Source organism: Lissotriton helveticus, chromosome 4_1, assembly GCF_964261635.1.
Source record: "Lissotriton helveticus chromosome 4_1, aLisHel1.1, whole genome shotgun sequence".
NCBI lineage: Eukaryota > Metazoa > Chordata > Amphibia > Caudata > Salamandridae > Lissotriton > Lissotriton helveticus.
Genome location: NC_136063.1, coordinates 1,600,343,410 through 1,600,362,452, shown reverse-complemented (window position 1 = coordinate 1,600,362,452; position 19,043 = coordinate 1,600,343,410). Strand labels below are relative to the sequence as shown.

General features: G+C 48.9%; 1 protein-coding gene across 1 annotated transcript in view; it reads left to right on the top strand.

Moving 5' to 3' along the window:
- ANLN (anillin, actin binding protein) overlaps positions 1 to 19,043 on the top strand; it is a 262,650-nt gene that overhangs the window by 12,000 nt on the left and 231,607 nt on the right. The window lies entirely within an intron of this gene.

Genomic DNA, 19,043 nt, shown 5'->3' with positions numbered 1-19,043 from the left:
GGTTGTATGTGTGTGGTTGTATGTGTGTGGTTGTATGTGTGTGGTTGTATGTGTGTGGTTGTATGTGTGTGGTTGTATGTGTGTGGTTGTGTGTGCGTGGTTGTGTGCGTGGTTGTGTGCGTGGTTGTGTGCGTGGTTGTGTGCGTGGTTGTGTGCGTGGTTGTGTGCGTGGTTGTATGTGTGTGAGGGTGTGAGTGAGGGTGTGTGATGGTGAGGTGTGAGGGTGGGTGAGGATGAGGCTGTGAGGGTGTGTGATGGTGAGGTGTGAGGGTGAGTGAGGATGAGGGTGTGAGGGGGTGTGAAGGTGAGTGTGTGTGGGGGTGTGATGGTGTGAGTGAGGGTGTGAGGATGTGAGGGTGTGTGATGGTGAGGGTGTGTGATGGTGAGGAGGTGTGATGGTGAGGAGGTGTGATGGTGAGGAGGTGTGATGGTGAGGAGGTGTGATGGTGAGGAGGTGTGATGGTGAGGAGGTGTGATGGTGAGGAGGTGTGATGGTGAGGAGGTGTGATGGTGAGGAGGTGTGAGGGTGAGGAGGTGTGAGGGTGAGGAGGTGTGAGGGTGAGGGGGTGTGAGGGGGTGAAGGTGAGTGAGGGGTGAGGGTGAGTGCGGGTGTGAGGGTTGTGAGGGTGAGGGGTGTGAGGATGAGGGGGTGAGGGGGTGTGAAGGTGAGTGATGGTGTGTGAGGGTTGGTGAGGGTGCGAGGATGTGAGGGTATGCGATGGTGAGGAGGTGTGAGGGTGAGTGAGGATGAGGGGGTGAGGGTGTGAGGGTGGGGGGTGTCAAAGTGAGTGAGGGTGTGTGAGGGTGAATGAGGGTGTGTGAGGGTGGGTGAGGGGGTGTGATGGTGAGGAGGTGTGAGGGTGAATGAGGATGAGGGGATGAGGGGGTGAGGGGGTGTTAGGGTGTGAGTGAGGGTAAGGGTGTGTTGGTGAGGGTGTGTTGGTGGGTGAGGATGTGAGGGTGTGTGATGGTAAGGAGGTGTGAGGGTGAGTGAGGATGAGGGTGTGTGAGGGTATGAAGGTGGGTGAGGGTGTGAGTGAGGGTGGGTGAGGGGCGAAGGCGAGTGAGGGGGTGAGGGTGAGTGAGGGTGTGTGAGGATAAGGGTGAGGGGGGTGAGGGGGTGTGACGGTCTGAAGGTGTCTGAAGGTGTGTGAGGGTGTGTGAGGGTGTGTGAGTGAGGATGAGTGAGGATGAGTGAGGGTAGGGTGAGGCGGTGTGAGGGTGAGGAGGTGTGAGGGTGAGGAGGTGTGAGGGTGAGGAGGTGTGAGGGTGAGGAGGTGTGAGGGTGAGTGAGGGTGAGTGAGGGTGTGAGGCCTGCAGTTTTGGCCTGCAGGTGGCGATAGGCGACCACGTCCCGAAAGAAGGTTCACATCACAGGAGGGGGATAAAAGTTTGCGGCATTTAAAAACCAGTGGCTTACATAATGTCATCGACTTTCACTTAAAATAGTCACTCTCAGTGAGAGACGGGTAGATTCCATGTGCGGCAAGAGGGCCTGTAAGCCGACATCACAGGGTGTGGATAGAGGGGAGGGTGTAAGTAGGGAGGGAGAGCGAGAGCAGGGAGATGAGAGAAGAGTTGAAGAGAAAGGCAGAGGGGAAAAGAAATTGTATTGAGGCGGTTGATATAAAGCAGAGAAGAGAGAAACAAAGGGGCAATATGTAGGAAAAAAGGCTTCATTTGTGTAGCTTTCGTGAGTGTCTGCCACCAGGACAATTAAATTCACTCAGTGAAGGCGCTGTTTAACAGTGGGCTATACAAAACTAATCTATCAGGTTTTTTTTGCTTAAAGTCCAAAATCATTGTGTTGTTTGAAAGTTTATTTGTTCAGGCAGTCCTGTATTTTTAGTCATCGCCACTTGTATGTTGGACCGGGGAAACCCATGCTTGAATGGGAACAAAGCTAAGTGCCTACTGTAACGCACAAAGGAATCTATTTCTTATATTCATTTTATTACAACGACATAACTGCCGCCTTCTACTCGCAGTGAAGTGCCTCTCAAAAAGTTTCATACGTTATCAAAATGTCACTCATATAGTGAGATGCGTGATGAGAGATAGCATATGCGGGTATGGGATAAGAGAATCAGTGCATAGGCTAGTAATAGTGTTTATAAAAAAAAAAATTAAAAAGACATTTACCGTAAACCTCTTGTGCTCGTCTGATGGCTCTGATCGTCCAGCGGCTGTTCCAGCGAAAGCAGGCCGGGCTGGGCGGAAGTCAGGCAGCCCTCCTCGAGACAGAGGCGGGGCCTGACCAGAAGCAGGAAGTCGACCGCGACCGGAGCTTCCCAGGAGGCAGGCTGCAATGGCTGGCGCAAGGCTCCGGAGCAGAGAGAGGAGAGCCCTGCATGCAGCCGGCGTCCGCCCGGGAAGCCAAGGAGCGGAGTGCCAGTGTCCCTGTGCCCGTTGACGCCGGAGGGAGCAGCCCGGAGCGGGACGAGTAGAAGTCCGGGTGAGTGGGGCTCCGTGCTTGCGTGTCTGTGTGTATGCAGGGGGTGCAGGGCGGCAGTGTGTATGTGTGTGTGTGTGTGTGCGCCTGTGTGTGCGTGCGTGCATGCAGAGGGGTGGGGGCCACTCATTTAAATGTAAAAGTAAATATGACGCCAAAATAATAAATAAATAAACCAGCAGCTTGACCCATTTATTCACTGTGATGCTTCCGATAATTAAAAATGTGCCTTTACAAAGAAGTGTTTTAAAAAGAATACCAGCGTGCATGTTCATTACAAGACGGCTAGAAATAATTACTCATGATGTTCAAAGCAAGCCTGTTCATTTCAAGCTACCCTCAGCCAGCCTCGGAAAAAACGAAAGTAATACAAAAGCGAAACTGACACTGCCACTGCAGACAATGCTGCGCGCTCCCGAGGTGAAATCCGGCACTGAACACGCTCGTAACACTTTGGTGTCCACTCTCCTAAAAACGGATCACATTAGTTGTCGAGCTGACAGCATTCATGCTTCGCATGAATGCTAACGTCAGCTCGACCTAAAAAATGAATAATGATCATGTCTGGACCCTAAATGAGCTCGCGTAACAAATTTTTATTTAAAAAAATAACCTAAATAATTCTGGCACTTACACCAAAAGGATTTGCCCCTTTAGTGGGACAAACTGTTTGTGTCCCCCCACTTTTAAAGGGTTAAAGGTGTCTGAAGGAATTCTTTCCTGCTGACCTTTTGCGAGGAATTCTTTCCTGCTGACCTTTTTGAGAGCAACCTCAACACACAATGCAATAAGGAGTATTACATTAATATTCCAATTACTACTCCAAGTAGGATCAGATTTAAACCACTTAACCTGAGTCATCTACATAGTGCAATTCTTCCTTCGGCTTGTGTCTGGTTTTAATCGATGCCTCCACAACCAGAGAACAGCATCTCCTACACTGTACCTTGGTCAAGTGACCGCCTATATCTCAGGTCCAGGGCGGGGGTACTGCTTGGGGTATACTTCACAGATCTTGTTCAAGGATTTATCCTCCCCTTCTGAATCCGCTACATTCGGGGTGGTATACGACAGAGGTACCATCAGGGGGTTGGCGCCGAAACCCTTTAAGACCAGGCTGCAAAATGTGGTTGAAACTAAGTACCTCTTTGTATGTTTCTGTTAAAGCAATAGATTTATAGTAATGCATTAGTGGTCTTAAACATCTAGGGCCAGATGTACTAATAAACAGATTGCAAATATTTTTGCACCAGCTTTTTGTGATTCATCTAATTTTGCAACGTGACTTATGTACTAATAATTAGCATTGCAAAATCTCTAGTTGCAGGAGAGACCGTGACCTGCCTATTAAATGCTGATTAAATAAGTCACTATTTGCAATCCCTTGCGACTAGCTTCAAATCCTGGGATGGTGGGCTGCAAGGGACCGCAAACCACAATTCTTGTTTGCATTCTTTAAAATGTTTTTTTGTTGTTGATTTTACCACAAAGCTAAACAGTACACAGTACCTTCATAATAAAATCAGTCGTGACACCAGACGATAACCGGGATCCAGGCCCTCGTATCCTTCACCTTCAAGGCTTTAATACGCCCACCACCTCCACCAGATATTCTCATGTTTATGGGTGCATTCCAGGGCTATTATGATGGGTTCCTCCATCTGGGCACACTAGTCCATCGTGGAGCACCATTCTGTAACAGTTGGTGGTCATTCTCCAGAGCAGTTGCTTTGGGACCATCCTGGCGTCCCTCCCGTCGTTGTCGTCAAGGCTGCCGACCCAGTGCTGCCATTTGTCTTGAAGGGCTCCAAACCTTTCTGCGGAATTCAAGACCAGTGAGTTTTAAATTCGTGAAATACACTAGACTCAATGGTGCTGATAGGATTTGGGCATTACAGAGGCTATAATCTGACAAGACGTCCAGGAGCAAATTATATTCTGCCAATGCATGGCAAAACCGCAGGTATCGTTAAAATTGATTATGTAGGCTGAACTCCTGGAGATACTGAAAAGACATCATATGGGAACCCCTCCAGACATCTGAGGTGGCAGATGCCTATGAGATCTCTACCTTAAAGGGATTTGACCGCTGAGATCTGTGATATCTAAACAACCTTGCCACTCAGTCAGCCGGTGGTCCCACCTGATCTGTTGGAGGGCCCTTCCCCAGCACAAGAGAGTGGCCTCATAGTCTTGGGCAGGGAACAAGATTCCACCATTTAGCAATTGCAGGATGCGCTGCTGACCTAGTAGTGAGATTTCCAGGTGAAATGCTGGTTTGTCAGTCACCAAACAACAAGTCATTGAAGGTAAAAATCTGTGAAGCCCACACATGTCTATCATCCCTGGGCCGCCATCGTAGGGCAATTGGACACAGTTTAGAAGGGCTATTCGTTGAGTCTTATTCACCCAAAGAAAGTAACTTATTACCCTGGCAATGCCATTAAAGCAGGGATGGGTAATGAAAAAAGGAACATTTTGCAGGATGTAGATTAGCCGCGGTAGGGCAATCATTAAAAAAAGTGCCACTCTCCTCAAGACATTAAGCGGGAGGGTGGCTCATTTAGCCTAGCCCCAACAGGTCTGGCGTAGCAACAGTGTTGGGTTCAAGCTCCAGCAGAGCTTGGGCCCCAGGATGATGATCATTCCCTGGTAGGGGAAGCAAATCTACATATGGGGATGCAGTTTTTCCGGTCAATGACCTCCCGGCCGCCGAACAGGTATGAGGAGGGACTTCGCACAGTTAACCACCAGCCCTGATGTGTCGCTGTAGATTGGGGGCATCTGGAGGAGGCGGGGTCCAGTAACGTGTGACCGGCACAAGAAGAGTAGTACATCATCCGCATATAGTGCAATGTGGTCTTCTGGCCAGTTCTGCGGCCATTGGAAGACTCAAAACTGAGCGTCACAGCGGACCCAGACCGCCAGTGGATCAATGACAGTTTTCATGCGGGGAGGTTTGTACATAACCAGCTAAGTGGATTTGATCTGCCCGTTGAAGTGTGGATGTGATATTGGCCACTCACCACCCATCTACAAAATCAATCTATTATGGCCACTGGGCAAATTTTGGGGCTTGGTGCGAGGAGTGGAGGGTAGAATGCTTTAGATGAAACACTCAAATCCTGTTTGTCCTGTCTTTGGCCTGGCAAGTTCTTGCCATAGTCACAGTTGAATGTTATTTGTTGTCCGTCTCAGCCTTTCCACATTGCCTCATCAGCACTCTCTACTGAAATTGCCAGTTATGCTCCATTAATCTTTTTAAAAGGCTTGCATATTTCATCATGTCCCTTTTTGTTATGCTGAAGCAGGACCTTACGTTTCTGATTATAATCTTAATTAATGTGAACCTTTCTAGCATATTCACAGGTGTTCTATGCACCTACAGCCCCATAAAACTGTTCTCTTCGTTGTGATTACTTCTGTGCACCTTGTCTATGAACTGCTGGTGCTGTCAGTGCAACAACCATATACCACCGACTTTCTGGATAAGCTGGTGCTTTGGATTTAAGCATTATTTCTGGCAAATGTGGTGTTGCTTTTCCATGCGGGGGAGTTTTTCACATGCACTGGATTTTTCTCTTTACCACTTCCCTATAAGAAAGCAACGTCTGCATTGGTTGCACCCCAAAAGAGTGCTTAGCTTTTATGTCACTAGGACTAAGGAGCACGGAGTGGAAGAACAATATTTTGTGTGGAATCCTCTGGTCTCATCCACACATTACTTTAAACACCTATTATTTTTCCCAGTCATTTATAATAACATAGGGTGAAACGTCTCAACAGAGTCTCTGAAATCACCCTAGAATTTCCTGCATGACGTCCTGTGATGAAACCAGATGCTTATTTTTATAAATCAGTCCTCTGCCAGAGATTGTTTTGTGCTGAGACTTGGCACTCAAAAGGTCAGTCTGCAAACTTCTGGCACAGTCCCTGGAACCTTCAAGGAGGCTATTCTCTTGCCTCTTCTGAAGAAGCCAGGGGCGGATGCGGCCGAACTTTCCAACTACCGCCCAATATCTTTGCTGCCCTACTTGTCAAAACTCCTTGAGGCCCATGTCACCGGATGTCTCTCCACTTTCATCGAGAGCTCGGGCTTCCTTGAGCCCAATCAGGCCGGCTTCAGGCCGGCCCATTCCATGGAAGCAGTCATCCTGGCAGTCATGGATACCTTGAGAGAGAACGCAGATGCCAAGAGACCGCAGGCTCTGGTTCTCTTGGACTTGTCTGCCGCGTTCGACACGGTGGATCATGACATCCTTCTCCACCGTGTCGAACAAGCTGGCATCCGGGGCATGGCTCTCAAGTGGGTGGAGTCATTCCTGACGGGAAGATCACAAGCCGTGCGCCTTGGCCCCTTCACTGCAACCAAATCCCCCATCACTTGCGGTGTTCCCCAGGGTTCTTCACTCTCCCCGTTATTATTTAATCTTTATTTGCGTCCTTTAATTTCCTCCCTTCACAACTGGGACGTCAGCGTCTTCAATTACGCTGACGATTTGCAGCTCGTCTTTCCACTTGATTCTCTTCAGGCGACTAACAACTTCCACGCCGCTATGATCCATATCCATCAATGGATGAACGAGAATCAATTGAAACTCAATCCTGGAAAGACTGAGCTACTCCTTCCTGGTGCCAGTGCCGCTTTTTGGGGCCCGCAGTTCTGGCCTCCTGACTTGGGCTCCCCCCCCCGACACCCCTCAAGTCCGTCAGGAGTCTGGGGGTGACAATCGATGCCGACCTGTCACTTAAGGCCCAAGTGGGTGCCACGATTTCTTCGTGTATGTTTCAACTCCGAAAAATCCGGAAGATCAGGCACCTACTCCCACACGCGGCCCTGTGTCAGGTCGTCTTGTCCCTTGTCATATCGCGCCTGGATTTTTCTAATTCCCTTTATCATGCACTCCCACGCTTCCTCTTACACCGTCTTCAGGTGGTCCAAAACCAGGCAGCCCGCCTCATATTCAAGATCCCTAAGTGGCAATCGGCAAGGCCCCTGCTTCGCAGGCTCCATTGGTTGCCAGTGAAGGAGAGAGCGGCCTTCAAGATGGGCTGCCTGGCATTCAAATCCCTTCACTGTCCTTGTCCTGTTTTTCTGAAATCCCGGATTACCCTGTACCAACCTGCCCGCTCTCTTCGTTCAGCTTCCCATCACTTGGTTGTCATCCCCAAATTTAAACTTCATAAATTTGGAGGCCGTCGTTTTGCTTTTCTTGCCCCCAGGCTCTGGAACTCCCTTCCTTTGACTATTACATCTAGCAACTCCCTTTTTCAGTTCAGGAAACTCCTTAAGACTTTTCTGTTTACCCTTCCTGAATAAATTCTTTTCTGCTCATTCACATGTCTTTCCAGTTAGCGCCAAGAAACCTTCGGGTGTTAGTGCGCTCAATAAGCCTCAATTAACATAACGTAACTCATGAAAGGTCAGTTGATGTTTCTGGAACTAAAGTTCAAATCAAAACAAATTTAACAGCCTGCTTGACTTTATTTAAGTCGTATACCATCCAGGACCCTCCGACAGGGTCGACCTCTGGCGATGGGCCACTGTAGATTTCGTACAGGCATGTAGTCAATATATCTATTTGAAAAAGATTAACTGTTTCCCTAACTACCCTTGTGTACCATGTATAAGCGTTTCGTTTATTGTGCTATTGGACAGAATGCCAATAGGTACTCCCCATAGTAGGGAATGTATGCAGACACTTTTGCTGCAGATGATCAGCCAAGCAGCACCATTTTGCATGGGGTTGTGACCAGGTAAGGAACTGGATACGAGATCTAGTCTGCCTTGTAGCGGATCTTATTGAAACAGTTTAGGTGAGGGGAGACTTGGCCACTGTCCATGAAAAGGGATCTTGTGGGCAGTTTTGGTGCCCTGGAGTCTACAAGGTTGTGTTGAAAATGTACACAATTATTTCCCTATAGTTCTATTCGTCACTTCCGACGTTATTGCATAAGGAAGTGTAGTCTTGCATGCATGTAACTAGTCGTATTTCTCTTTTATGCACATTAATGGCCTGGATTTGCTAGATGTTTTCTGGTTTTCCTTCTGCCTGTTATTTCCACATTTTCAGGATATTGAAACAACCAATTATTTGTAACTTGATTTTTCCACCTGGGCCTTCGTTTATCTAACTTTACTTTTGTCACTTGCCAAGTGATCAACATGTCTGATAAATTATACACCATGTTTCTACCTAGTAAGTCATTTAGTTCCTTGTCATCTCTGCATAGTGTTTCCTGTTTGTGCACTGCAGGAGGAAAAAAACCCTCTTGAAGAAATAATTTTCTATATGGTTGTTAGAAATGGGATCTCTGGTTGGCAGTGGTTTGCACCCTGTTCAAGTAAGGACCCTCACTCGGGTCGGGGTCAGGGTAAAGGAGTCACACAGCTAAGATAACTCCTGCTTACCCCCTTGGTAGCTTGGCACGAGCAGTCGTGCTTATCTCCTGAGGTGATGTGAAAAGTATTTGTGTGTACACACTCACTCACGCACACACACTCTGACACACGCTCACACACTCTGACACACGCTGACAAAGACAAGACCAAAACGACTACAATCCAACGTGCACAAGTCAAAATATTACTTTTAAAAGGGTAAGCACGTTTTGTCGATAGGAATCAATGGATGAGTCTGTTTTAGCACAAAATACCTTAGATGCGTCAAAGGGTAAAGACTGTGCAAGGTTCAGGGTAGGTGAGGTGCCGGAAAAGCAAAGCCAGGCGTCTGCTCCTTGCAGGCACGAGAGGTGATTCATCTCTTCCTTAGTTCTAGGCAGTGTAGGTGATGCGTTGGTTCCTTCCTGGCAGGGGAGGTGACGTTTCTGTACAAGTTGCCTTGGTTGCTTAATGCAGTGTCTATTAAGAATCTGAGCCCAGGGACGTCGAAAATACAGACATGCTGCGTCGATGTGACCGCTGCAAAGCAGGTGCTGTGTCTAATCCGCAGGCGCTGCGTCGGAGCCAGTGCCCTGGATGTCGGTGACACTGAGCTCGAAACCTGCTCTGCAGTGATTGTTTTTTTTTGTTTTCTCTGACGTACTGCGATGGCAAGCTGTGCCTGCGGTGAAAACTGTGGGTGATGTGTCAATGTGAACCATGCTTCAGGGCAGGAAATGGTAATGCCTCTTTCTTTTACAGCAGTGCTTTGATAAAACAGGCGCTGGGAGTCAATGTGTAGGTTTTCTCCTTAAGATCACCAGGTTACTCTTCCAGGGGTCCAGGAACTGGATTTGGCATCCATTGGAAAGTCAGGACTCGGAGCAGAAGAGCGTAGGCAATGGCCGGTTAAGTCTTTGGCCCTGAGACTTCTTAGCAGGAGGCACGTTCAATTCAAGCCCATGGAGAACCTTGGAAGCATGATACAGAAAGCAAAGTCCAGTCCTTTCATTCCCAGGACAGAAACAGCAAAGCAGCAGGCCAACACAGCAAAGCAAACAGCAAAGTGACAGCCCCTTCTGACAGCTTCTCCAGCTCTTCATCCCAGCAGAATGTCATCAGTCCAGAAGTGTTCTGATTTTAGGGTGTCGTAGGTCCAATACTTATACTCCTTTCTGCCTTCTGAAGTAGGCAAACTTTAAAGGCAAGTCCTTGTATTGCACAAGGCACTCCTTTTTCCTGACCTTGGCTCCAGGCACACTTCAGGGAGGTGGAGACTGCTTTATGTGAGGACAGGCACAGCTTTATTCAGGTGTCACTAACCACTGCTCTCACCACTGTAGCTCAGGATGGCCCATCAGGCTGGTGATGGGCCATCAGGATATGCAGGGCACACCTCCGCTCCCTTTTGTGTGCGGCTGTCTAGAGCGAATGCACAAGAGCATGTCAATCTTGGATAAACCAATCACCAATACATTTTACACAGGGAGCACTTGCGCTTTACTACTGGTCAGCAGCGGTAAAGTGCCCAGAGTCCTATAACCAGCAAAAACTAAATGCAGCACACAATCAAAAACAGAAGGTCAGAAGCAAAAATACAGGAAATCCCGCCAAAAGATGCCAGGTATAACCATTTTGGAGGGTGAGGCTGCAGAAAAAATCTGTGTATACATTTGTTTTTAAGTGCCAAAATCTCCCATCTAAAGCTGCTTAAAAGAAGTTTCTACCACAATACAACGGCTTACTTGGAACTTTCTTAAATAGTATAGCAACCACATAGTAAAGTTACTGCTCGCAATGAATGCTTATTCAAGCATTATGGTGTTAGAGATTTCATGAAGACCTAATATTTCAATAGAAAATGGGTCCAAATCTCAAGAACATTAATAAGTGCCTGGTTGTGAGAAAGTGGCTCTATATGTACTGGACCAAAGTAAGGTGCAGTGTGTATAGAGGCCACCAACCCCAGAGGTATAACAGAGGTTAAAGTCAGGGCTGACCTTACTTTCAAAAGTGGTAGCTTGGTCGAGCAGTAAGCAGTACCAGAGAACCGTGTAAAACATTTGTTGTACACACTCAGTCAGCAAAAGGGTTCACACACTCAAAGACTGAACTCCAGGCCAATTGTTTTTATATCAAAAGATATAGTAGTTTTATATTTAGAACCAACAGGTATCAAAATATACTTTTCTCAGTGATGAGTAATCTTAGGTTATTGCTTTGCAGAAAGGCAATGACTTTGTAAACACAATAGGTACAGGGGTTGCAATAGGCAACACAGTTCTACACACAATTTAGCATTGAGCTCAATGGGTTTTTGTACACAATTACAGTTGATTACCTTGTAGATTACTTTGTAAGTCCAAGACTGGATCCTAGATTCAGTCCTGGGGTCTAAGCTGGAAACAATTTGGTAAAAACGTTTTGGTTATTGTAATGATTTTTTTGTTTTGTTTAAGATATCTTTATTATTTTCACAAGAAGAACAAGAGCCTGTGCGCTCCGCAAACATCGGGAACAACCTGGCATAGTAGGATTGTGTTTCTGGCAAAAGAACAATCCATGCAAATGCAAAAACAGAATCCCCCCCCCCCCCTCCAAAGAAAAGAAATTCGTGCAGCAAAGGCAGTGTAGGCCAGTAGGAAGGCTCAACCAGTTAAAGAGCCGATGTAACAGGGGTAAGTGGCTGTGGGGGAAATCAGCCAAGCTCAGATTCTAAGATATTTGGGACATGTGAGCTCAGTAAATTCGGACGTCAGCAATGTAACTAGAGGGCCCCAGAGTTCATGAGAGCTAGAGAGAGAGAGAGACACCCCCCGCTCCCCCCCCCTCCTAAAGCAGCAGGTGTCTGATTTGAAAATAATGAAACTGCTCTGTTTACGGAAGTCCGAAGTCATTACGAAATTCTTCAAACGGGCGCAAGCCTGAAAGATCAAAGAAATGTCCAATGGAGCGAGTAGCTTCGGTCATCCACTGTTGGAATTCTCTATAGTCAAGGCCGGGTGTGTAGTCCGGGTTTTTCACGATAGGCTTAATAGGAGAGGGAAGTGTCGTAAGCCCTCTAGCAAGGGCAGTCCGGTCCCAAGCATCCATGATGGGGCGGGTCACTTCCGATAAATATAGACTACGATGGTGATGTCGGGGCAAAAAGGGAACGCCCCAAAGAGTGCGAGCTGCAAGGGCCCTATCCATAAACAAGCAATGCTTCTCGGATTCTGGCGGAGTCCACTCCACTAAGGCCCGCAACTGCGCCGCCCGCCAGTACGCCAGAAGATCTGGGATACCCAGTCCCCCTTCCAATGGATCCCTGTAGGCAAGAAAGCTGCGCATCCTAGCTCTGTGGTCCCGCCAGATAAATCGCTCTATGTCCCTCTGAAAGGCCTGCAGAACCCCGGCAGGGGGTGTCAGCGGGAGGGTATTAAAGAGGTAAAGAATTTGGGGCAACAACACCATCTTCACTGCTATGCGGCGAGCCAGGAGTGAGAGTGAGGCCTCCACCCGCGAAGTGAAGTGCGTACTTGTTTCAGTAGGAGCGAGTAGTTCACCTGTCGGGTGAGGGTGATGGTGTGTGCCACTTGGAGCCCCAGGTATGAAATGGTGTCTTGGGCCCACTGAACTCGAAAATTCTGCCAGAGGAACGCCTGTGTCTCTGGCTCCAGGGATAGGTTAAGAGCTTGCGACTTATGCACATTGATCTGAAAACCCGAGGCTAGGGCAAAATGAGCTAGCTCATCCAAAAAGGCCGGTATGGAATCCCGAGGATGCTCCAGGGTCGCCACTACATCAACATAAAGGCACAGTTTATGCTCAGACTCTCCAAAGGGTATTCCCCGGATCGATGGGTCATCTCGGATGCATTGGGCCAAGGGCTCCACGTACAAAGCAAAAAGTAGTGGCGACAGCGGGCACCCTGCCTGGGCCCCCTTTGTATTCGAAAAGCCGCTAACGCCACCCCATTCACCCGTACTGTGGCTGTGGGATTTGTATAGCACTGGAAGATCCAGGCTATAAAACGCGCGGGACGGCCAAAATGAAGCAGGGGTGCTCGGAGGTGCGACCAGTGAACCCTGCCTAACGCCTTCTCGGCGTCGACAGCATATGTTCTGCTGGGAATCGCTCAGATCGGTCCATAAGGTGGAGAAGGCATTTAGTATTATCCGAACATTGCCGCCCGGAGACAAAACCGGATTGGTCTGGGTCTATCAACCCAGGGAGGCATTTAGATGGCCGCGTCGCCAAAATGCTTGTAAAGATCTTTAAGTCTACGTTAAGATGCGATAAAGGGCGGTATGAGCCACAAAGACGGTGATCCTTCCCCGGCTTGGGTATTACAGTTATTAAAGCTTCCAACATAGAAGAAGGGAGGGCAGAAGGCTTGGTCGCCCCTATTGAATTAAAAACCCGTGTGAGGATAGGGGCCAATTTGCCACAGAATGTCTTATAAAAACCGGAGGAAAACCCATCGGGGCCTGGAGATTTATTATGTTGAAGACTGGCAGTCGCGGAGATGACCTCCTCCAGTCTAATGGGGGCTCCCAGCTCCTCTGCATGAGAAGGCCAAAGTGTGGAGGTGGCTGCCTTCTGAAGATAGTGAGACTCGGTCTTTTGGAGTTGGGTGGATAAGTGATTAATACGCTTCTACGAAAGATTTTGCTATTAACACGGGATACTCGCTATAATTACGAGACGTAGGTGGTGAGATTTATTCAGAACACCTATTCTGGGGTATTGATATCCCCCCGCATTTAGCTACTTCCGGCTGGAACTTCATGATATATATGTGCAACTTTTCGTCCTGATGGTCCTGAGGATCTTGTAGACCGACGGTGGACCGAAACGTCGACGCCCAACACCGTTTTGCTCATACATTAATTTTTTGTGACTCTGAATTTGATGTATTAGAATATGAAAGTTATGTTTTGTATGGTATTTTGATTCTCCATACTGAAAGCAAAAGGTGTTACATACTACTACCTATTGTGTTTGGAATCCTAGTAGTATTTGTGTTGCCATGTTGCAATTTGAAAAGTACAACAGCACAAAATTATAAATTAAATATATATTTGTGCTAATTTCCCTGCATTGGTGGATTTATGATCACTGTTGTGACTGTTTGAAAATTATAATTATTCTTAAACAATTCCTTGGGGTACAACATTTTATTTTTGTTGATAGTGAGACGGGGCAGCGTCAGGCAGTACTTGAGCCGAATACAATGAGGCGTAGAATTGTCGGAATGCTTCAACAATAGTCTCGTCCTCCGTACACTCCCGCCCCCCCCCCCCTTCGTCTTGTATCCGTGTCACCCTATGTGCTTGGCTCCGGAGCCGATTGGCAAGTAGACGACCACATCGATCGCCCCCAACGTAGAAAGAGTGCTTAAGGCGTAAAGTGGCGTACTCCGCCCGGTCAATATCGAGCCCGGCAAGATGCACGCGGGCTGTTTTCAACTGACGCCCCACTCTCGGCGCACCAGTGCGCTAGTGAATGCGCTCTAACTCCTCTACCTTGGTCGTCAGAAGTGTGCGTTTCTCCCTCCTGTCTTTATTGTTTGCAGATGCAATGCCAATAAAGACCCCTCTAAGGATTGCCTTCAGGGCTTCCCAGAGGATCGTTGTAGAGACGTCTGGCGTGTCATTCAGAGCTAGGTAATCTGCTATGCTCTCCTCAATCTGACGCACAACTGAGGAGCGCTGGAGCATGCTCTCCCTCAAGCGCCAAAATAAACGAGTAGCTTGCTTTGGGGAAAGGACAGAGTCGCAGCGCAGAGTGGTCGGGCAATGGGCTGGGAAGGATCAGCGCAGAGTGGTCGGGCAATGGGCTGGGAAGGATCTCAATCTCCCTAGCGCGCTGCGTGAGTAGGTCGGAAGTAAAGATGTAGTCAATGCGGTTATACGTTTTGAGGGTGCGAGTAGAATGTATAGGCTCGGGTATTGGGATATTTATGTCTCCAAAGGTCAGTTAGTCCTGTGTCCGTTAAGAGACATTTCCCTGCATTGGATAATGACCCCGTTTGACCCCAGCGCTGACCCGAGCGGTCCATGTCACCATCCAGTACAAGTTTATGTCCCCTCCCAACAGGACAGTCCGTTCCGACAACCCTGCAAGTTCCTGGATAACCATTTTAAGAAAACTCTCCTGACCAGTGTTGGGGGAATAAACTGAGGCTAGAACAATTGTGTGAGTGTCTAGTGTAAACGCGTGGGCCAAGAGCCTCCCCTTTATTTCGGCTTGCCTCTCTCCCACCCGACCCGGGAAACGGGAGGAAACCAAGAGGGCCACTCCTGCAGTTTTGGATGTAGCTGATGAGAACAATTGAATAGGGAACGCCCGTGATCGGAGGCGATGGGTGTCAGCTGAGAGATGGTGTCTCTTGAAGTAAGCATATATGGGCGTCGGTATTCTCCAAATAAGACAACAGTGCCCTTCGCTTAGAGTGACTGTTAATGCCTTTCACATTCAAGGATACAATACAAACCTCAAAGACCATAAGGGTGGCAAGGTATGGCTAAAGCAGTGGACCCCCCTCGGAGGCGCTCGTCCAGGTACAGGACCCCCAACTAGGAGCATGGCGGGATAACAAAGGAGGAGGAGAGTACCCCATACAGAACAAAGAAAAAAACCCATAAGACAACTCCCCAAAACCAACAGACCCAAAAAAAGTCATGAGTGAAGTTCACAAGAGTCCCAGGCAACTGCCTGTGGTGAAACGTGGGATGGATAGCAGGGGTGCCCGCTGCCCCCCCCCCCCCCCCCCCCCGGGCCCATCCAAACGTGCTAGATCAGTCCCACCGGAGTTCAAACCAAGAAGGCGTAGGCGGACAGCAGAACGGCAACAAACGTCTGATTCAGTCAGCGGAGGAGAGAGCAGAGTCCTCCGACAGAGCGAAGAACCGCTGATCGTTCTTTGGCCATAGTCTCGGTGTCCGGGCGAAGAATCTGCCTCGAGCGCTCCACTTTCCGCCAGCGGCCACTGTCCTCTCGTGGGGCGGGGCTTGCAGGGTTCTCGGGAGCACCACCGGTCGCCCCCGGGATGCAAAGGAGAGAGGATGCTTCTTCCACTATGCTGACCAGACGGAGTTTACCCTCCCACTTGAAGATGAGTCTAAATGGGTGCCCCCAAGAGTAGGCAACGTCCTTAGAGCGGAGAAATGCGGTAACAGGCCGGATATCGGGTCTCTTCTGGAGTGTGGAGGCAGCCAGGTCCTGATAAAAGAGCGGTTTACAAGAGCGGAACTCGACAGGGTGTTTCGTCCGCGCCTCCCGCAGTATACGTTCCTTGAGCTTCAAATCATGAACGCATGTCAGGATATCAGGTGGGGGTGCCGTCGCCGACCTCCTGAGGCCCACTCGGTGCGTGCGATCCAGCTGGATCTAAAAATCAGGAGGACCTCCCAGGACATGCCGAAACAGGTCTATGACAAAGGCCTCTAGGTGCGGAGCCTCCAGACCCTGTGGGACCGCTCGGATTCTGATGTTGGTTCGGCGTGAGCGGTTCTCCAAGTCTTCCGTGTGGGTCTGGAGGTCTAAGTGCTGCTCACGGAGGCGCAGAACCTCTTGCTGAAGCTGAGTCAGTTCTTCATCTCTGGCTGCGGTCTGGTTTTCAAGGTGGTCTTGGATCACTCTGGCATGGGCCAGGCTAGGCGGGTGCAGAGTGGGCAGGTCTTGAGCTTCCTGGCTGGCACCAGGGGTTGGTTGTTGACGCAGATCCTCTGCTTATGGGAGTCCCAGTCTTTAAGAGTGTCAAGGCAGGCAGGTCCTCCGGGTGTCCCAAGGTTGCTGTCCGCAGGAGTCGTCGGGATTCAGCAGGTGCAGGTTCCAGGCTCGACAGGCCGGTAGGGCTGGGGCCAAGTCAGTGGGTGTTGTCCTGTTGTGAGCAGCTGCACGGCAGGTCTTCTTCTTGATCTTCTTTTCTTATCGGTATCTGAGGAAGGAAGGTTCAGGGAGCCTCTAAATACTGAATTTAGGGGCATTAAAGGTAGGGCAAAGGCAGGGACCAATAGGTCCCTGTCCTGGGGTGGGTACACCCCCTAGCCTGCTCCTCTCCGGTGGGAGGGGGTGCAGGAGCCTAGCTGTGATTGGGCAGGGCTCCCCATCTTCAAGATGGCCAGAGCCCAGGGTCGTGCTTCATCTCGCCACCCCCCCACCCCACCTGAGGGGTGTGGTTGGCACAGGCTGGCACACCCCCCTTCCTGATGTAGGGTATCCCGCCAGTCTTCCTGCCAGAGTGGGGGGGTCAGAACTGGTGGGGGCCAGTTGCTGGGTACAGCAAATGGTCTGGAGAAGCTCACAGAGGTGGCATGCCTTTGAAGCTTCCCCCTGCCCATCCTGGGGGAGGAGACCTAGCACCTCGCCCAGGATGTGCATTGTTGCAGGCCCAGGAGAGCGAGAGGCTCTCCACCCAGGGGTCCAGCAACATGTCTGATGTGTGGCAGCCTAGGCAGCCACTCAGTCCAGATGTGGATTGTAGTTTAGGTTTCTGGGGGCATCTCCAAGATGCCCTCTGTTGCATTTTACATTAAACCTCACACTGGCATCAGTGCAGGTTTAATGTGCTGAGCAGTTTGATACCAAACTTCTCAGTCTTCAGTGAAGCCATCATGGTGCTGTGGAGTTCGTAATGACGACCTCCCAGCACCATATACTCGTAAATGGCAGCACTGCACTTACAGTGCCCAGGTATGGCCCTGGGTACTGTAGGGGCACAGGGCTCATACACCTGTGCCCACACCACTGGCATAGGGCACCCAGCTAGAGGGGTGACTGATGTATTCCAGGGCAGTGGGGTATGTGGGCATGGCACACAGGGATGTGTGCCATGTTGACTCTGTTTAGTTCTGTACCTAGGCACTCACCCTGAAAAGGCAGTGTGTGGGTAACAAGGTACAGGGCCCCTAAGGGTGGTACAATAAGTGCTGCAGCCCTTAAGGGTCTTCCCTGGCCCCCGTGCCCTGAGTACCTAGGGTACCATTTACTAAGTGCTGATTGGTGTCCAGAGATGCCAATTGGGTTTTGTTTCAACACCACTTTAGGGAAGGAACACAGGCCTTGGGTACCGGGTTGGCAGGAGCCCAGGGCACACTCAGTCAAAGCACATCAGCAGTTCAGAAAAAATTGGGGGCATGCCAATGCAAGAAAGATGGCACTTTCTCACGCTGATTGGTTAACAAGCAGAGAAAATTCACAGTATCCGCAATGAAGGAAAGCAACCACATTATACATGTAATGGAGAGAAGTGGGAGACAGTCTTACTGTGTCTTTACAAAACAGAAACTATTACCAATTGTACAAAAAGGCGTGATCTTCAATACTGTGGAATCAGGAATAATTCCTTATTGTCTGTAAGTTTCTGTTGCTAGTTGTTGACAGTGTTTCGACCCGTTGAAGTCTTAGGGTCTCTTCAGGAAAATGTGATGTGTGGGAAACCTATGTAGGATTGTAATAACTAGGCTTAGTTCCATAAAGGAAACGTGCTATGGTTCTAAAGGCTCAGAGCGCCAAAAATGAGTCACTTCAATCCGGTGTGAACAAGGCAGTAAAGTATGCCTTTTTCACTTCTCATTTTACTGGAGTAAATGATACTGTTAACTTGGACCTCCTGTCAATTTAGTGGCCGCCTCATTGAGATAACTAATGTTCAACTCCTTGCTGCACTCTTTCTGTACTGTTTAAGTTCCATGTGAATTTTTTTTTTATATGAAGTTGTATATCCTGGATCCTAGTGGTGTATGGGCTGCACTAGTAAAAAAGAAAAGTTAAACCTAGTAGACTTCCTTTAAACTGCTAATGTTGATTTACTGGCTCTGAGGAGGCCCAGCTATCTCTTCCCCTTGATCAGTGCTCACATCCTCTCTAGAGCACTTAGATCTGGGGAAGCAGCTCTGGCAGTGATTCCCAGAGTGGGTCGAGCACGATTGGGAGGTAGCTCCTTTGATCATATCCGTGCAGCCAAGCTATGGAACGCAATGCCACTTAATCTAAGACTGGAATAGTCTGAGGCAAAGTTCTCAATCTGAAGATGTGGCTCTTTAGACAGAGCTAGAAGGAGCTCTGAGTCTACTTGTTTCGGACTTTTCTCACCTTGATGACGCTAAGTGCGGGGACAACACTCCTTTGGAGTAACCAGGCACTCTATAAATCCCAAAGTCATTCATTCAAATTCATACTTTTATTTATAATGTGCCATCCAACAACTAACAATTTGGGGTG